This window comes from Coregonus clupeaformis, chromosome 1 (genome assembly GCF_020615455.1).
Source record: "Coregonus clupeaformis isolate EN_2021a chromosome 1, ASM2061545v1, whole genome shotgun sequence".
Classification (NCBI taxonomy): Eukaryota; Metazoa; Chordata; class Actinopteri; order Salmoniformes; family Salmonidae; genus Coregonus; species Coregonus clupeaformis.
The window spans coordinates 81,656,031-81,670,578 of record NC_059192.1 but is presented as its reverse complement, the minus strand read 5'-3'; the positions used below and the strand labels follow the sequence as shown (position 1 = coordinate 81,670,578).

Below are 14,548 nucleotides of genomic sequence, written 5' to 3'. Positions count from 1 at the left end.
TAATAGGCCTACGCTGTTTCAATTATGTAACAATCATGTAGGGTGAATTCAGAAAGAATGGGACATTATATAAACTGGGACAGCTTAATCCTGAACCGTTTATTTATTGGTCTGACATGAGAAAATCTAAACTATTGTTACTAAGCCCTTGCAGAGAAACCAGATGATCAAAATCACATCACTTAATTTGTGTGACATCATAGAGGGGGGCGGAGCAAGCTTCAAACAGGAAGCTCACCCCGCGAAGCAAACGGTAAGATCAGTGACATTGCTTTTTTTTCTGTTTTGATGTTAAGGTTATAAAACTGTCATAAATAATGTACTGTGCCAAATTGTGATGTAAATGTGCATACTATGTACTGGTGCATCAAAATACATTTAGAAAAGTTGCCAATATTATGTTTACATTTTGTTGTTGTCCCACTTTACCAACCATAGCTAGCTAAAGTAGGACAGCATGGAGTAACTAAAGTGGGACAGTCTTATAGGCTTTTGCAATGGAGGAAAGAGATCCAGTTTACATTAGGGATCCCCTGTACTTAGGTTAGGCAGGGCTCTGGTTCTTGTAGTACTATATCCTGTTATTTTTTTCTTGTAGTACTGTTATTAGTACTGTTATTTGAGTGAATTCAGAAAAAGTGGGACTGTTTGCATTTCCATCTTCTGTAACCTCTTCAGACATCTATCCAACATATCAGCCCATCCCTCAGAGGAAAAAGGGAGGACCATCCTCCTCAGTGAGTTTGATTTTCTTTTTTAAATAGTGAAACATTTAAAAAGTTCTGCTTTTTAGATAAAACTATACTAAATATACTGAACAAAAATATAAATGCAACATGCAACAATTTCAAAGATTTTACTGAGTTACATTTCATATAAGGAAATCAGTCAATTGAAATAGATTAATTAGGTGCTAATCTATGGATTTCACATGACTGAAAATACAGATATGCATCTGTTAGTCACAGATACCTTAAAAAAAAGGTAGGGACATGGTTCAGAAAACAAGTAATTGACCATAATTTGCCTCATGGAGCACGACACATCTCCTTCGCATAGAGTTGATCAGGCTGTTGATTGTGGCCTTTGGAATATTGTCCCATTCCTCTTCAATGGCTGTGCGAAGTTTATGGATACTGCCGGAAACTGGAACATGCTGTCGTACACGTCGATCCAGAGCATCCCAAACATGCTCAATGGGTGATATGTGTGATGAGTATGAAGGCCTTGGAAGAACTGGGACATTTTCAACTTCCAGGAATTGTATACAGATCCTTGCAACATGGGGCCATGCATTGTCATGCTGAAATATGAGGTGATGGTGGTGGATGAATGGCACAGTATCTCTGTGCATTCAAATTGCCATCGTTAAAATGCAATTGTGTTTGTTGTCCGTAGTTTATGCCTGCCCATACCATAACCCCACCGTTGACATCAGCAAACCGCTCACCCACAAGACGCCATACACGTAGTCTGCGGTTCTGAGGCTGGTTGGACGTACTGCCAAATTCTCTAAAACGACATTGGAGGTGGCTTATGGTAGAGAAATGAACATTCAATTCTCTGGCAACAGCTCTAGTGGTTAGCGGTTATGATATGAAGGTTTGGTTTGGAAAGGTTTTTCAGACAGCTGATGTGTTGTGCACGTAGATGCGAGAAGAAATTATACAACGAGAAAAGTGACCATGCTGTTTGTATGTGGCTGTTATGAAAGTGAACTGTGTTTGTGTGTGATCAGGGGTGTATTCATTCCGACGATTCTGTTGAGAAATGTTTTTTAAATGGAAGCAAACGGAAGCAAACGGAACTAAACGGGGATAAACATACCTGAATTTGTCCAATAGAAACTCTCGTTTGCAACTGTTGGACTAATGATTACATCCTAGATCAGCTAGATGCAGGCAAGAGTGTGCGAGGCGGTATTGAATGTGTCACTGTCTACTCAACATTTTCTCTTGACCTGTGCACCTACGCTGTAAACTTTCATTTATAGGATTGGTTGTAGCAAGCTCATGATGGGTAGTAGCCTAAACCTGTCGATGTTACATTGAGCTGGGTGAATGGAATATGAAAGACAGTCATCCAATATGCTGTAATAGAAATAAGGCCATGCTCATAAAAAAAGTTTTTGTCCTCCCTCATCTTAAACGGCACCGACCGCCACTGTCCAACACATGATACATTTCTGAAATCCTCAGATTATTCCTAGTCACACAAAATTGAATTGTACAATTAGGCTATAATTTTGTCCCAGTTTATCTAACCTGCTGTCCCAGTCTACCAAATCCGAACTGAAAATATGGTTTTGACTCAGTGCACACAAATGGGTGTGTCATGCCGCCTGTGAATATGATATGGGGGGAAAATGGTGTGTGTGTGATTAGGAAACATCTTGAGGATTTTGGAACTGTATCATGTATGAAAAATGTATGCACTCACTAATTGTAAGTCAATCTGGATAAGAGCGTCTGCTAAATGACTAAAATGTCAATTGGATCACTAAAAAAAATGTGTTGGGCTAATATGTTGGATAGATGTCGAAAGAGGTTACAGAAGACCAAATGCAAAAAATGTCCCACTTATTCCTAATTCACCTCAGTACAATAGAGAAATAATGCACAAAGTAGCCTACACAATCGCAAATCATGTGAAATATATTCACATTCGCCCTGCACACATAGCTAGTTCCAGCAGAACATCAGGCAGCAATACCGCTCAGCTCATATACCTCAAGACACATGGAGCAGTTCACAGAATTTAACAACATCGGTAGCCGGTAATGTAGAAAATACGTTTCAATTTATAATATCTATCAGTAAATGCTAAGGCAACAATGGGCAAAACCAGGTATGGAAAAAGTTTTGTCTGAAAGTCTTGGTTGAATCTTTGCAAAGCACAATTCAGTCATCATGCACTGTTTGATTGAACATTTCTAAAGGCTTTCCCAAAAAACCTTCCCAATTAAATGTTGACTACAAAGTAGGCCTACCTGGCAGAATGATATCATGATGATTTGTATCAATGTGGAGGGCATTTGTTTTGCAAACTCTGCAATCACATGAAGCCTACACTGTAGGCCAGGGTTCTTCAATTCCGGTGCTGGAGGGCCGAAACACCTCTGTTTTTCATCCTCTCCTTCTAATCAGGGGCTAATTCAGACCTGGGACACCAAGTGAGTGCAATTAACTACCAGGTAGAAATAAAAAACAGAAGTGTTTCGGCCCTCTAGGACCGGAATTGAAGAACCCTGCTGTAGGCCTACATTGTACAGTACAGAAACACCGTTAGCCAAAATGGTCTCTTACTAGGTGCGCAGTTGAATTAAAGGGCAACTAAAAATATATGTATATCTTTTGACTCAAACATTGTCTCCTGATGTGGTTTAAGCATCGTTGTGGACTTAGAACATCCACATTTTTTCTTGTTTTTATTTTATTTTGAGAGTGAAAACCTGAAAAAACTATAGGGAAACTCATAAAATACTATAGGAAAATTAGAGTATACCCACTTCTCCAGGTACCACTACACCACTGTACAAAGGTCAACAAAGGACTAGGAAAATCTAACAACTTGGCAACTATTGAGTACAATGGCTATTTTAATTATTGTTGTGCAATCATTTAAGAAACAAAGAATAAAGAACTTCACATGGAACAAAGACACAGAGCGCAGTAAAGCCTCAGCTTTAGTACATCAGTTTTCTTTTTTGTTAAAATCACTAATCCATATGGTGGTCAGAATTTAAGGAATCCAAGACTCTCAGCTCAGGCAACACAATTCGTGCAAAAATGTACAAAAAGTATTTCAGCAGATTTTGTGCGTTTTTGTGTGGCTTAATTCTTGGGAAAAGACACACATTTTTGTACGACTTAATTCACAGGAAAATACACATTTTTGTGTGACTTCGTTCATAGGAAAATACATTTTGGGGGGCAAACTTCAAAAAAATAATCATTTGAAAGTTATTAGAGCAATGCATGATGGGCAATGGTGTTCTACACTGCCTTTTTTTTGTAGCCCACATTTATTTATGTAAAAAACAAACGTGTTAACAACCCAATATTGTTAATCAACCAGGTTGTCACCGAAATAATTATAATATAATAATAGCCTTACGTAGTTTATTTATTTATCAATGCCAATACTGTTTTCAATGCTTGTTTTCACTTAATACTTTGGGATACTGGTGCACTTGTAGTCAGAAAGGCCCTTTTTTCATATAGGCAACAGTAGGCCTATACGATTTTCTTCATAACGCATTTCATATTTCGTGGAGCCTACATTGTACAATTTTCTTCATAATGCATTTAGTACAAGGCTCCACTTTTTCGTGTACATTACACCATTTCTTTCATAATGCATTTTATACAAGGCTAGAGTATGTCGAATTTTATATGAGGAGGTCGTCGAAGGAGGAGGTCGTCGGGTAAGCTTGGCGTCGGGGAAGCTTGGCTTTATACATAGCTTGGGCTTTGTCGAGTAAGGCTTAAACTATGTATTTAGATTGTAGTTAGGTATTGTAGGTAGTTATCGTGGGTTGTTGTATGTAATTATTGTAGGTTAGTATTGTATTCGGCTGTGCCGGGTGTAGCACGAAGCTAGCTAGCTAACCCACCACCTGGACTAGCTGGCGAGTAGCTATTAGCAACGGTATAGTTATTTCACGCCTGAAAGTGCCTGTAATTACGCCAGCTGGCTGCCTACAATAATTACATACAATAATTGCCTACCATTCAGCTGTTTTCTAACCTCATTGTCTGAACCGTTAACGTTAGGTAGCAAGTGGCTACTGTGCTTGAAATTTAGCTAGCTTGTTGCTACCTGGATAGCTACTAGTAAACAATAGCTGGAACGACCGAGCGAACAGACGCGAACTGGCTGAGTCAATTCAGTGGCTAGCTTTGCACTTGGCTAGCTAACAGTAGCTGCTAGGGGTAAGTCATAACCTAAATTTTTTTTTTACATATTGATAGCCCGAGTCGTTCAAGGAATTTGGGACATGGGTGACTAGTTAACGTTAGTTTGGCTCTCTCTGTGTGTTCGTGCCGTGAAAGGAGGGGTTCTTCTTTGTCTGAAAGCAATGGCTAGCTAGTTTGCTAACTATTCTAGCTAACTAACTGGCTGAATAAGTTGACGACGGACTCGCTCAAGCTGTCGGGACTAACCCACAACGTTAGACACGGACACGAACGATCTGCTTGCGTGTTGATACACTGGTGGTTTGTTGTGGCCGGCATGCTAGCTGGCTGTGGCGTCTTATGACGAGGTGCCCGGACGATTTTCACGGAATAATACTGCACCTAGTTAGCTAGCTGAATAAACTAAGTTAGTCTATTCCTAGAAAACATTGAACCGCTGTAGTTTACAACAATTATAGTTTCTGAGGTGGAAGTTGGGAGAGTTATATTTGGGGGTTGTGGTGAGGGGAGGCCCCGCTCTCTCCTTTCCCAGATGTTTAGTTCATTTCATTCCGATCTCCTCTGCATTATTGTAGCCATCTGCTGCAGCCTGTCAACTATGCCTCTGCCTATCCCTGTTCTCTCCTCTCCGCACAGGCTACACAAACGCCTCACACCGCGTGGCTGCTGCCTCTCTAACCTGGTGGTCCCTGCACGCACCTCCCACGTGGAGTTCCAGGTCTCAGGCAGCCTCTGGAACTGCCGTTCTGCTGCCAACAAGGCAGAGTTCATCTCAGCCTATGCTACCCTCCAGTCCCTCGACTTCTTGGCGCTGACGGAAACATGGATTACCACTGAAAACACTGCTATTCCTGCTGCTCTCTCCTCGTCTGACCATGTGTTCTCGCATACCCCGAGAGCATCTGGTCAGCGGGGTGGTGGCACAGGAATCCTCATCTCTCCCAAGTGGACATTCTCAATTTTTCCCCTGACCCATCTGTCTATCTCCTCATTTGAATTCCATGCTGTCACAGTCACTAGCCCATTTAAGCTTAATATCCTTGTCATCTATCGCCCTCCAGGTTCCCTTGGAGAGTTCCTCAATGAGCTTGATGCCTTGATAAGTTCCTTTCCTGAGGATGGCTCACCCCTCACAGTTCTGGGGGATTTCAACCTCCCTACGTCTACATTTGACTCATTTCTCTCTGCCTCCTTCTTTCCACTCCTCTCCTCTTTTGACCTCACCCTCTCAACGCCCCCCCCTACTCACAAGGCAGGCAATACGCTTGACCTCATCTTTACTAGATGCTGTTGTTCTACTAATCTCACTGCAACTCCCCTCCAAGTCTCCGACCACTACTTTGTATCCTTTTCTGTCTCCCTCTCCTCCAACACTACTCACTCTGCCCCTACACAGATGGTAATGCGCCGTCGCAACCTTCGCTCTCTCTCTCCCGCTACTCTCTCCTCTTCCATCCTATCATCTCTTCCCTCTGCTCAATCCTTCTCCCTCCAATCTCCCGATTTTGCCTCCTCAACCCTCCTCTCCTCCCTTTCTGCATCCTTTGACTCTCTATGTCCCCTATCCTCCCGGCCGGCTCGGTCCACCCCTCCAGCTCCGTGGCTTGATGACTCATTGCGAGCTCACAGAACAGAGCTCCGGGCAGCCGAGCGGAAATGGAAGAAAACTAGACTCACTGCGGACCTGGCATCTTTTCACTCCCTCCTCTCTACATTTTCTTCATCTGTTTCTGCTGCTAAGGCCACTTTCTACCACTCTAAATTCCAAGCATCTGCCTCTAACCCTAGGAAGCTCTTTGCCACATTCTCCTCCCTGCTGAATCCTCCCCCCCATCCTCCCTCTCTGTGGATGACTTCGTCAACCATTTTGAAAAGAAGGTTGACGACATCCGATCCTCGTTTGTTAAGTCAAATGACACTGCTGGTCCTGCTCACACTGCCCTACCCTATGCTTTGACTTCTTTCTCCCCTCTCTCTCCAGATAAAATCTTGCGACTTGTGACGGCAGGCCGCCCAACAACCTGCCCGCTTGACCCTATCCCCTCCTCTCTTCTCCAGACCATCTCCGGTGACCTTCTCCCTTACCTCACCTCGCTGATCAACTCATCCTTGACCGCTGGCTATGTCCCTTCCGTCTTCAAGAGAGCGAGAGTTGCACCGCTTCTCAAAAAACCAACACTCGATCCCTCTGATGTCAACAACTACAGACCAGTATCCCTTCTCTCTTTTCTCTCCAAAACTATTGAGCGTGCCGTCTTTAGCCAACTCTCTTGCTATCTCTCTCAGAATGACCTTCTTGATCCAAACCAGTCAGGTTTCAAGACTGGTCATTCAACTGAGACTGCTCTTCTCTGTGTCACGGAGGCTCTCCGCACTTCTAAAGCTAACTCTCTCTCCTCTGCTCTTGTCCTTCTAGACCTGTCTGCTGCCTTTGATACTGTGAACCATCAGATCCTCCTCTCCACCCTCTCCGAGCTGGGCATCTCCGGCGCGGCTCACTCTTGGATTGCGTCCTACCTAACCGGTCGCTCCTACCAAGTGGCGTGGCGAGAAGCTGTCTCCGCACCACGTGCTCTCACCACTGGTGTCCCCCAGGGCTCAGTTCTAGGCCCTCTCCTATTCTCGCTATACACCAAGTCACTTGGCTCTGTCATATCCTCACATGGCCTCTCCTATCATTGCTACGCTGACGACACACAACTAATCTTCTCCTTTCCCCCTTCTGATAACCAGGTGGCGAATCGCATCTCTGCATGTCTGGCAGACATATCAGTATGGATGACGGATCACCACCTCAAGCTGAACCTTGGCAAGACGGAGCTGCTCTTCCTCCCGGGGAAGGACTGCCTGTTCCATGATCTCGCCATCACGGTTGACAACTCCGTTGTGTCCTCCTCCCAGAGTGCGAAGAGCCTTGGCGTGACCCTGGACAACACCCTGTCGTTCTCCGCTAACATCAAGGCGGTGACCCGATCCTGTAGGTTCATGCTCTACAACATTCGGAGAGTACGACCCTGCCTTACACAGGAAGCGGCACAGGTCCTAATCCAGGCACTTGTCATCTCCCGTCTGGATTACTGCAACTCGCTGTTGGCTGGGCTCCCTGCCTGTGCCATTAAACCCCTACAACTCATCCAGAATGCCGCAGCCCGTCTGGTGTTCAACCTTCCTAAGTTCTCTCACGTCACCCCGCTCCTCCGCACACTCCACTGGCTTCCAGTTGAAGCTCACATCTGCTACAAGACCATGGTGCTTGCCTACGGAGCTGTGAGGGGAACGGCACCTCCGTACCTTCAGGCTCTGATCAGTCCCTACACCCAAACGAGGGCATTGCGTTCATCCACCTCTGGCCTGCTGGCTCCCCTACCTCTGCGGAAGCATAGTTCCCGCTCAGCCCAGTCAAAACTGTTCGCTGCTCTGGCACCCCAATGGTGGAACAAGCTCCCTCACGACGCCAGCACAGCGGAGTCACTCACCACCTTCCGGAGACATTTGAAACCCCACCTCTTTAAGGAATACCTGGGATAGGATAAAGTAATCCTTCTACCCCCCCTTACCCCAATTTTTTTAATTAAAACATTTGTAAAGTGGTTATCCCACTGGCTATAAGGTGAATGCACCTATTTGTAAGTCGCTCTGGATAAGAGCGTCTGCTAAATGACGTAAATGTAAATGTAATGAGGGTTACCAGATTGGAGAAAAAATACAGTACTTGGTTTTGTGTGTGTGTGGGGGGGGGGTATTTGATTGGGGAATGGGGATACATTTTTATGACGGGAAATGATAATACACACTAAAATACACACAAACGATCTTTAACTAGTTATATGTTTGTAGTTTGCATGTTTCAGTAATGATTAACATGGTTAAATAGTCGTAAATCTGCTTGATTTAGCTTTTGGTATATTTGCCATTTTTATACATATTCTGTATTTCCACTGAAGAAAGCAATAATGAATCAACACACTACTGTAAATAAATAGACGCTACCTGTTATAAAATGGAAAATGCTCTCCATAAATGAATGGTGATAAATGCTCAGTCTGAAGCTATTCGACTATGGGTTTCACAGCCCTATAATAATGATACAAGGTATATCACCTTAAAAAGGGTTTATTTACAACCTATGGGGTATAAGATCTTGGGAATAGCGGCATAGGAGAGTCTGAAATGAATTAAATACACTAACTCTAAGCTATGTTCTGTCACGGACAGAAGAGGACCCAAGAGCGCAAGTTCAAATTCAGAGTTCTTTATTCAAGGTTACAGGCGGGAAGAGGAGTCCCAGGGGTGTCAGGGGTCTTTCAGGGTCCTCCTGTGGGTACCTGTGCTCCGGGGGTCACCAAATGTCCGGGGGTGTCCAGTCCAAGTGCTTAGTGTGTGTGTTCCCCAGTGATGGAGCGGCGTATCGGGCTGAGGGTGGTGAAACGTCTGGGCACGCTCATCTGGTGGTCGGAGACCTGGGGGAACACACACACACAACAGCAATATGAATGGCAGGCAGAAGTACAGATCAGGGCTGGGCAAATATCGTGGTGGGAGACAGAAGGCAGAAACGAGTTACCGGAGGGGCTGAAGATCGGAGAGTAGTCGAGGTCCAGAAGGCAGGTTGGGATAGACGGGGCAGTAGAACAAGGAGGCAGTCAAGAAAGGATCGGTATCACAAACAGGAGTCAGAGCGCAGACAGGCAGGTTACTGGTCCGGGTTTGAAGACGATCTGACAGGGCTTGGCTGAAAACCAGGGCTTGATATACTGGGAGAGGTAGTGGGGAAATGCAGTTCAGCTGGCAGAGTAATTAGAACAGAGTGAGGCAAGGTGAGGATGGTGAGTGGGAAATGCAGTGCAGCTGGCCAGGTAACAAGAGCAGAGCAGGGCAGGTGGAGCTAGTTAGGCTGAGTAGAGAGAGGGAGGTGAGCAGAGTGGAAGATAATTGAATGCAATTAATGTTGCTACCAGGGAGAGAGAGTGCTCATGACAGGACCCCCCCCTCCAAGGGACGGCCCCAGAAGTCCCAAGAACAACATCATGCCGGGAGGGTGGAGGGGAGCAGGCGGCGGGTCAGAACTCCTCCGAGCGGTCCGAGTGAATCTCCTCATCCTCAGAAGGAGCTGGAGGGTCACGGTCGGGAGACAGGACAGGCACTGAGACAGGAGCAGGGCGGGCCGGACGGCTAGGAACCCCTCTTGGACGGCCCCTACGGATTGCAGGCTGATCAGGATGTAGTCGGTGGAAGTCAGTGATAAGGGTCCGGTCCACTATCCTCCTGGCCGGGATCCAGGTCCTCTCCTCTGGACCATATCCCTCCCAATCAACGAGGTACTGGAGACCCCTACCCCTTCGCCTAGAGCGGAGCAGCCGCCGGACGGTGAAGACAGGACCGCCATCTACGAGGCGCGGAGGAGGTGGCGCCGGAGCTGCAGGGACCAGGGGACTTTCATGGACCGGCTTGACCTTGGAGACGTGGAAGGTGGGGTGGACCCGCATGGAAGCGGGCAACTGAAGTCGGACCGCCGTTGGACTGATGACTTTCTGCACAGGAAAAGGACCAATGAAGCGAGGGGCCAGCTTTCGTGATACAACCCGCAGCGGCAGATCCCGGGCAGACAGCCAGACCTTCTGACCAACCCGGTAAGTAGGTGCTGGGGTCCTCCGTCGGTTGGCACCGACGGCGTAGCTGGTTCCAGACTTCAGGAGCACAGTGCGAGCCTGGGCCCAAGTGCGGCGGCAGCGGCGGGCATACGCAAGAGCAGACGGACAGGTGGCATCCGCCTCCTGGCTGGCAAACAGTGGAGGTTGATACCCGTAGACACACTGAAAGGGGGAGAGCCCGGTGGAGGAACTGGTGAGTGAATTATGGGCATATTCCACCCAGAGCAGGTGTTGAGCCCAGGCCCGGGGATTTTGGGAAGCCACACACCTCAGTGCCTTCTCCAGCTCCTGGTTCATGCGTTCAGTCTGGCCGTTTGACTGCGGGTGGAATCCAGACGATAGGCTGGCGGTGGCCCCAAGGAGATGACAGAACTCCTTCCAAAAGGTTGCTGAGAATTGCGGGCCCCGGTCTGACACTATATCCTGGGGTAGGCCATGGATACGAAACACATGTTCCAGGACCACCTGGGAGGTCTCTTTAGCAGAGGGTAGTTTGGGAAGGGGCACGAAGTGGGTCATCTTACTAAAGCGGTCAACAATGGTAAGGATGACTGTGTGTCCGTCAGAGGGCGGAAGGCCCGTAACAAAGTCCAGTGAAACGTGGGACCAGGGCCTCTTGGGTATGAGTAGGGGTTGCAGCAACCCAGCAGGAGGCTGGTTGGGAGTCTTGTTTCGGTTACAAGTGGGACAAGCTCGGATGAATTCTCGGACATCCCGTCTCATCCCCCGCCACCAGAACCGCTGGCGGACCAGATGAAGGGTGCGAGTGATGCCGGGATGACAGGCCAGACGGGATTCGTGCCCCCACTGAATCACAGGTGACCTGAGATTTGCTGGAACAAACAGACGGTTGGGGGCGCTGGTGCTTGGACCTGGCTGGTCCCGAAGAGCCTCCATGACCTGCTTCTCGATCTCCCAGGTGAGGGCCGCTACGACCAAGTGGCTGGGAAGAATGGGAGCTGTCATGGCGGTGGTCTCGTCCTTCTGAAACATCCGGGGAAAGAGCATCAGGTTTGATGTTGCGAGATCCCGGGCGGTAGGAGAGCGTGAAATTGAAGCGCGTAAAGAACAGAGACCACCGCTGTTGACGGGAGTTCAGCCTCCTGGCTGTTTGGATATACTCCAGGTTCTTGTGGTCTGTCCACACTACGAATGGTTCCTTTGACCCCTCTAACCAGTGCCGCCATTCTTCAAGGGCGAGCTTGACAGCCAACAGCTCGCGGTTCCCAATGTCGTAGTTGCATTCGGCAGGGGTTAGCCGACGGGAGTAGAAGGCACAGGGGTGCATCTTGCCATCCTCAGCTGCTCTTTGAGAAAGCACTGCACCCACTCCCACGTCCGAAGCATCTACCTCCACCACAAACTGCCTTGCTGCATCTGGCATCTGGAGGATGGGAGCAGAAGTGAAACATGTCTTGAGGATATTGAAGGCCTTATCAGCAGCTGATGTCCATTGGTACGGTTGTTTAGTGCTGGTTAGCGCCGTGAGGGGTGCAGCCACTGTGCTATAGTTTCTGATGAATCTCCTATAAAAGTTGGCAAAGCCCAGGAACTGTTGCAACTTCTTCCGAGACTCAGGAACTGGCCAGGAAGTGACAGCCGACACCTTCGTGAGATCCATCTGAATGCTGCCCTCGGTCACCACATACCCCAGGAATGAAACGGTCTTGGCATGGAACTCGCACTTCTCTGCCTTCACGAAAAGAGAGTTCTCCAGCAGGCGGCGCAGGACCAACCGGACGTGGTGCGTGTGTTCTGACAGAGTCTTTGAGAATATTAAAATATCGTCAAGGTACACAAATACGAACGTATTTAGCATGTCCCTGAGGATATCATTCACTAGGGCTTGAAAAACTGCTGGGGCATTGGTGAGGCCGAAGGGCATGACGAGATATTCATAGTGGCCGGTTGGTGTGTTGAACGCTGTCTTCCATTCGTCTCCCTCCCTCATCCGCACCAGATGGTAGGCATTGCGAAGGTCCAGCTTAGTGAATACAGTGGCTCCCTGCAGCAGTTCGAAGGCAGACGAAAGTAAGGGCAGTGGGTAGCGATTCTTAACCGTGATGTCGTTCAGACCCCGGTAATCTATGCATGGACGAAGAGAACCGTCCTTCTTGCCGACAAAGAAGAATCCCGCTCCTGCGGGGGAAGACGACGGTCCTAATTATCCCGGAGGCAAGAGAGTCATTAATGTAGTCCTCCATGGCCTTTCTTTCCGGGGCTGACAGTGAATACAGACGACCCTTGGGAGGTGCTGTGCCAGGCAGGAGATCAATCGCGCAGTCATAGGGTCTGTGTGGGGGTAGAGATGTCGCCTTGGATTTGTTGAACACCTCTTTCAGGCTGTGGTAACAGGCCGGAACATTGGATATGTCGGAGGTAGCGCTAGATCCTTCCCGGTGAACGGGCAGGGTGGCCCCCCTTAAACAGGTCTGGTGACAACTCCTTCCCCACTCACGGACTGTTCCTGTCTCCCAGTCGATGTGGGGGTTGTGCTGACGGAGCCACGGGTATCCAAGAATGAGTGGTTGGCCAGGTGAGTGTAGGAGGTGAAACTGGATGGACTCCTGGTGGTTTCCTGACAGCAGGATTGTCACAGGGGCGGAGATATGAGTGACAGTGCCAAGATGATGCCCATCCAGGGCTCGTGCAGGAATGGGTTGTGTCAGTTGATGATGGTTCACGCCCAGTTGCTGTGCAAGCTCAGGGTCCATGATGTTTGCTTCGGCCCGGAATCCACAAGGGCGGCCAATGTATGAGTCTTGTCAGAAAGCTGAAGGCGGAGATGAAGCAGGGTCTTTCGGATGGAGGGAGACTGAAGGCTTGTTGAGCTCACCCGGATCTCCCCTACACCTGGTGAGCTGCGGCTTTTGCCGGACAAGTAGCGACACGGTGATTCTCGCCACCACAGTAGAGGCAAAGGTTGGAGCTTAGACGGCGCCGACGCTCCTCGGGAGTCAGAGAGGCACGGCCAATCTCCATGGGCTCAGGCTGATTGAGTTGGCTATGGGACTTGACAGGCAGGGGCTGGACAGAAGCGGTATCGACCCGAGTACGGATGGCAGGTTGACTGAGACGGCCCCTTCTCCCTCCTCCGGGTCTGTATACGGCGGTCAATGCGAACGGCAAGGTCAATGGCGGCATCAAGCGTTGAGGGCGGGTCATGGGAAACAAGCTCGTCCTTGATATAGTCCGCCAGGCTATGGAGGAAGGCTTGCACCAGTGCCTCTGGGTTAAACGAGCTTTGACTGGCCAGGGTACGAAAGTCAATGGAGAAGTCTGCCACTGTCCGATTGCCCTGACGGATGGTGAGCAGAGCTTGTGACGCTCGGCTGTTGGCGAGCCTAGGTCAAAGACCTTTAACATCTCCTCCTCAAAGGCACTGAAGGAGGCACAGGCTGGGGTTTGCCGGTCGAATTCGCCGCCCGTTCCCCACAACCGAGCTCGACCGGTGAGATGTGTGATGACATACCCCACCTTGGCTCCCTCTGTTGAGAAAGTCCTGGGCTGTAGTGCAAACTGGATTCGGCAGCTGCTCAAGAATGGTCTTACTTGCTTCTGGTTGCCATCAAAACGTTTCGGGTTCCCAATCCTTGGTTCAGGAGCGTGGGGATCTGGTGGCAGCACTGCCGGGCCTGCAGCATTGGGACCTCCAGCGGAGGGATGAAGGAGTATCGGTGGTACAGGAACAAAAGGACCAGGGGGGTGCAGGTGGAGTAGCCGGGCTTGAGAGTAGTTGCAGGGCTTGGGCTAGCTGTTGTTGCTGCAGTTGGAACTGTTGTTGCTGCTGGTTGAATAGCTGGAGAAGGGAAGCGATGTCGCCAGCCATCCGATTTATGTCTCCCTCAGAGCGTTCCAGTCGCTGTAGGGCAGTCCTCTCTGGCTCTTCCTCCATCGTGGTCAGGGAGTGCGCTGGGTCCATCGTGGTCAGATCGTTCTGTCACGGACAGAAGAGGACCCAAGAGCGCAAGTTCAAAT

General features: G+C 48.6%; 1 protein-coding gene across 2 annotated transcripts in view; it reads right to left on the bottom strand.

Annotated features, from left to right (window-relative positions):
* The window catches only part of LOC121575089 (collagen alpha-1(XXI) chain), a 117,210-nt gene that overhangs the window by 57,382 nt on the left and 45,280 nt on the right, over positions 1-14,548 (bottom strand). The window lies entirely within an intron of this gene.